Source organism: Lathyrus oleraceus, chromosome 6 (genome assembly GCF_024323335.1).
Source record: "Lathyrus oleraceus cultivar Zhongwan6 chromosome 6, CAAS_Psat_ZW6_1.0, whole genome shotgun sequence".
Lineage (NCBI taxonomy): Eukaryota > Viridiplantae > Streptophyta > Magnoliopsida > Fabales > Fabaceae > Lathyrus > Lathyrus oleraceus.
In genome coordinates, this window is record NC_066584.1 from 223,183,027 (window position 1) to 223,189,236 (window position 6,210).

General features: G+C 34.5%; 1 long non-coding RNA gene across 1 annotated transcript; it reads right to left on the reverse strand.

Moving 5' to 3' along the window:
• Positions 1 to 2,196: 2,196 nt before the first annotated feature.
• Positions 2,197 to 4,433, reverse strand: LOC127096236 (uncharacterized). Its single transcript, XR_007792709.1, has 2 exons — positions 3,800 to 4,433; positions 2,197 to 3,158 (listed from the first exon to the last, which is right to left on the reverse strand). It is a non-coding gene; the product is annotated as an uncharacterized LOC127096236 (long non-coding RNA).
• Positions 4,434 to 6,210: the final 1,777 nt, after the last annotated feature.

The window sequence follows — 6,210 nt, forward strand, 5'->3', positions numbered from 1 at the left end:
ATATAGTTCGGACAAGGTAAATCCTTCTTCCAACTTGGGGAAGGGATTTGAATATTTGATTGGTATGTTAACAAGCCTCTTAATTCCTTCCAAACTCGGGGACAATTGAAAAGTTGGGAAAGTAAAACATCTTAGCGGGATTTCGTAGTACTAAGCTAGGGTTGTAAGCGCTCTAAACTCAACCTTTTTACTTAGGAGGTCCAAGATGTTACCATAAGTTCTCCGTAACTTATTATATTTGAGGGACGTAATCCTAGAGCTTAGAACCTTCAAGCTATCAGTTTGGGGCTCTTTGTATCTTAAGGTGAATGTACTCTTTCTTGATGAAGGGTTCATGATTGTTTTGCAAAATGTATTGTATTCATGTGTTAAACAACGAGATGCTAAGAACTTTGTCTTATTGTAATTATGATGTATGAATGTTTATGAATGCATGGATGGATGAACGAATAATTGGTTTCAACGAAACTCAAGCACGGGGTTCAATACCTGAGATCACTGTGACGAGTAATGTGGTTTAATAATGAGTGCTTTCGAACCAAGGTTCTCACTTTGCAAGATCTAGGGCTTTTGAGAATTTTGGTATAAGACACTGCTCTTAGAGTCATGGACTCCCTTGACTGTCCGCCGCGTATGTCAATTTACTTTCCAAGCGACAGATCCATCAAGAAAATCTACTCTAAGCGAGATCTTCGTATCGACCCTCGCGAGGAGAGCTTCTCGGGGACCTATACTACGTGACTATCGGTCTAGGTTGGCCAAGGTTAAATGTTCTACAAAAGGGGTCTTAGGGTCATGGACTCTAATTAAGATAAGGATGTTTACACTGAAAGCTAGACGGTCATCAATACCTTTAAAAGAGTCTACCACTAAGTGAGGTTCTCACATGTCCCTTACGAGAAGAGCTTATGGGTGGCCAATACTACTCAACCTCTCCTATCTCAAGCAAACTCTCATACTCTGGTGGAGAGTCTTTCACACAGGGCTTTTTAGTAATCATTATTAACCATTTTTTGTATCCATTATCACATAACCAAGGTCATCAATGAACCAGTATTTATAGTTAGTAAAAGAAAGCAACAAAAAGAATATAAAGACAAAAAAAATAAACAAGATAAACCCCTACACACGTAAAAAAAATACAACATAAACTAGGTTAGACTTGCTTAGGAAAATATATCCCCAGTAGAGTCTCCAGCTGTCGCAACCGAGGCTTTGAATTCGGATGGATGAAACCGAGACTGACCGTTTGCAAAAGAAAACAGAAGAGTCGCCACCGAATTTTATTTAATTTCCTCCTAAAAGGATAGGGAAGGGGAAATAGTTGATAAAACCCTCGAAGAAAAGAAATGCACAAGGAGTGCACGCATAAGGATACAGATTGGTCTCGCAACCAAGATCAGGTTCAGAAGTCAGTTACACAAGGGGAAGAAATTAACACCCCTCACGTCCATGGTACTCCATGGTGTAGTACCCCAAAATTTTCCCTCCTTTTCACTTTATCATCTGCCTATAACTCGATATCCATCTAACCTCATTCATTCATTCATTAATGATTAACATCTACTAACAGGTATCATGGATTCAGGGTTTGTGGTTGATAAAATCGGGGTTTTGGATTGAGGACTATGGTATTGCGCATGATATGGATTGAAATCCTGATTCATGGCTTTGCTAGTCAAGGAGCTTGTGCATGACCTTTGCTTTGGTTGACATTCACCTGGTTTGGTTCATAGCATTAACATGAGTCGTTTGGTTCAGGATGTTCTGGTCCATATTCGGTTGTGCATGAGAAAATACACATTTTTACCCAGGTTAACTCTTGGTCAACTATTGACTTTTTGGTCAACTAGTTTACCAAAGTCAATCGTCTACCTTTGAATCCTTTATCATGAAATCCATAACCATTTCATCATTTTTCTTTGACCAATTAATTTTAGACAACACTGTTTTTACTTACAAATTAATTTTGACATCTCTTTTATTATTAGAATTTCTTGTTGACTTGATTTTATTAGTGAACCATTTAAGCCCAAAACCAAATCCATTCTTTAAGCCCATTAAAATCTAATCCCATTTAACAACTATCCATTTCATATCCATATCCAAAATCCATTCAATAAGCCATTTGGCCAATTTCTAAATCCATATCCATTTAGCTTAACCCATTCCAATTTAACCCAATATCCTAATCCATATTTTAAAACCAACTCCAATTCCCCGCCTTGCATCATAAACCATTCTTATTACATTTCAACATGACAATTTCATACATACCTGCTCTTAAAGTACAATTTCCCCTTACAAAATCACAAGATTTGGTATCCTATTTCCAAGTAGATTAAAGTTGACCTTGGTAGGGAGTATGTTCATTTGGTTAAATTCCATGTCTATTAAGCATGCTTGTTTAGGCCGCGTCACTCTTCCATATGATATTACAGCATGTGAATAAGTGAGGAAAAAGAAGGTTATGGGCCTTGAATTGTTGTGAAGTCGTCTTGGTTCATCGTTTTCATGTTGGATTCCTCGTCATGCCACATGCTTCACGTCGTCGCCGTTTTCTTCCTTTAACAACATTCAGTTAAAACCTTTTAACCTCCATCCAAACATTCATAGCAGCATAGCCAACAGCCAAAAGGCCACGAAATGGCACGGCAAAACCTGCATAAAACCATAGCAGAAAACGTGAATAGTATAACAGAATTCCAAAGCTAAAGCACAACGGCCAATACGAAGCTGCAAGCCAAAACGGAAACATGAAAAGTGTAAACGGAAACATGTACAAGCTAACCAAGACGCGGCAAGCTACAAGAAATAGAAGCCATAGTGCAATCCATAAGCCAACAAGATCCGCCGACAACGCAGCAGCATAGCAGCAAAGCCACTTCCAAACACCAGTTGCTGCCGAAACAGATTGCAAATGCGGAAATGGGAAAAAGCTGCAGAATGGGACACAAATGTAAACGCATCAAGCTGCAACAGAAACAGCAGTGGTACCGCAACAAAACCGAAATTAGTTGCAGCCAAACACAACACGACAAGCAGCTACCAAACATATTCATCCATTTCCTATTGCCACCACATTTCCTGCAACCATACAAATGCTACAAGAAAACCACACCCTGCATCCATTAACAGAATCTAGCAGAAACCACACCCTGCAAGAAAACCAAAAGAAAATCAGTCAACAGTTTAAATCCAATAACGTAAATTAAAGAGAGCCTTGAGCAGCAGTAAGTCGCCCTGCAATTTCTATTCCTACGTAACACCAATTCACAATTCACGACGTTCCAGGTCATTTAACAGAAATGGACCGACAACCTTCAAATTCAGCAAGTTTTAATAAACGGACTTATTGATAGAAAACTAACTTGGAATTAATAACTAATTTTAACAATTAACAATAACAGAATTTTCCAGCTGGATAACTAACTCAACTTGGCACAAATTCACAGGTTTAATAGAGTTAGTCGATATCCCACTAACTTGAACTATGGTGGATTACCAGTGTGAAGTTTTCTGTCAAATTGATCTGCTATAAATCCCTCACCATTCACTCTTCAACCGGATTTGTTTCGCTCCGAATTTTCACACTCGGCTACCTCTTGGATTCGTCTCTTCCTATAAATTCTCACGCACATGCTCTCAGAATAAATCACGCATTCATACACGCCTCTCAACTCTCTCATACCAGAATAACAAAGAAACGTTGGGCAGAAGAAAGAGGTCGAAACAGAAGCATTTCAGAGAGAGAAGAAGGGAGAAGAAGGTCGGAGACGAGAAGGAAGAGGATCATAACTTGAGATTATCGCATCGAAGGATCCTTTTCGGTAAGTCTTTTCACTCAACCATCAATTTTTTTTGTCACGATTCATCCCTTCTTGATTCCGTGCATGAGTAGAAGCTTCTGACAGTATCAATTCCGACGGTGATTCGGTGAAATGATGAACCCTAAGCGCAATTCTTATTGTTCTCGTTTTGATTTCTTGCTCAAGACGTGTACTTGAGAGAGTGAAACATCTAAATAAGTTCGTTCTTGGCCGTGCGATTTACTTTCATCCTTGATCGGCAAGATGACATCGATGCATTTTCGAGCTGCTGCATTATATGTTGTCTGAGATTTATCGAGTTGAATTTGAATTTTCCGTCTGAACCTGGAGATTGAGCCCTTGGAGTTTCCTGTAACGCGAGCGACAAATCGATGCCGAAGAAGACGAAGATGAAAGCACATGATGACCTATGCGAACCACGAGTCAAACGTGACTCCAGGATATTCAAAGACGCAAGAGACACTACAACCAAAATGACTTTAGGTAACAAGCGAAAACCGCGGTCAAATATTAAAAAACCGTAGCCTTAATCTTTAGGCAACGCAATTCCAGATGTAGAATATACGGTAGTTGCCTATTCCATTAAACTGCAATTTTTTTACATTTACCCACATAATTTTTTTACATTTACCCACATAATGAAAAACCGTCGCGTAATTATATAAGTAATTATATAAAGAGACTATGGTTGTTTTAAAGACCACGCCTGTAAACCGGTCTCTATTCCTATACACTTTAATTTAGTTAACGCAATTGACCATTTTAAAATTCTTTGTATGTATTTAATAAATAGTTTTTTAAATTTTTGGAATTACTTTTAAATTTAATTATGAATATTTAATAATTATTATTGATGAATAATAATATTTTATTGTTTCACAATCCTTCAACTTTCTGTCACTTGAATCATGGATAATCTAATCTTCTTCGTTGTCACTGCAACATAAAAAAATAGTTATATCACGGATCATTTAAAATCTAATTAAATTAAAAAAAATATTACTCGCAAACAAACCTAAAGATGATGGTAGGGGAATAAAAAGAGATCTCACGGAGAAAAACAAAAAGTAATTGTTCTTGGAGGAGATAAATAAAAAATAAACCATGAAGAAGACAAAGAAAAAATCTTTACATGTAAAAAGTTAGTGTAGCTCCAGAATGAATGGCTTATGACTAACCCATTTTTCAAACACCTTATTTTGCAATTTTAATTACATAGAAGATAATAGAATGGTGAGAAGAGATGAGATATGGTCTTTGTTTTGCCATATGAGATCTAGAGTGGTTGGAAAGGAGAGAAATAATGGGTTCAAAAAATTATGGAAGTCTCAATTTGAAAGAAAGAATGAAAGGAGGTTAAACAACATTGAAGTAAGAAGTGAGGTTTTTTTGTTTTGTTTACGAGCCTATTTAAAATCATATATTTATTATTTTATTTTTTATTTTTAAACAATTTTTCTTTAATAATTAGCTTACCGATTACAATCATATTTTTAAGAACAACTTTTTTTTCTTTTGTAATAAATTCGAATTGAATGTTGTCCATTAATAAATAAATTTAATTAAAATAATCTTGTTTTAATAATACTTTCATCATTTTTAAGTATATGTGTTGATAATTGTTTTAAGAAAAAACACATAAAAAAACAAACTTATGTATAAACATTAAATTTTTTAAAATTAAGAATTCTTTTTAGATTTATATTTTATATATTTATATAAGTTGACACATTGTTCAATTAAAGTATGTAACGAAATAATTTTACATAGTTTTTAAATATTAATTTTTTATTAGACTAATTTAAATATTATCAATTTTAATTTAATTGCATTTAAATTGTAAAATTTTGGATTAAATGAACTTTTAATTGTCTGGTTGTTAAATAAAATAAGAGTAACGATTTTTAATAAAAAAGAATCTTCAAAAAGTTAGTAATAAAAAATTTGGCATTTTCTATATAATTTTTCATCGTTTAAGAATAATAATTGATCAAATTAATATTTTTTTTATAAAGAAAGAATAATAATCAATCAAATTGTTTTTTTTTCATAAGGAAAGAATAATATATTTCCATAAGAAAAAAATATTATATTTATTAGAGGAAACAAATCCCCTTACTAGGCTAAGCTATTTAAGTTAAATTTCATTTTTAAAAACATTTATGATTTCGTTTTTATAAACTCTAAAAAAAATACTAATTAATCAAATAAAAAAGAAACGAAAAATAAGCCTAAACCTGAACATGAAAAGAGCACGGCTATAAAGTGGTTTACACATCTACGGTTAAGATATTGTTGTCAGTATCAAATAGGCTACGGTTAACCTATAACCACAGTTCAAACCCGTAGTCTAAAGAGAACAGATAACAGTTTTACTCAT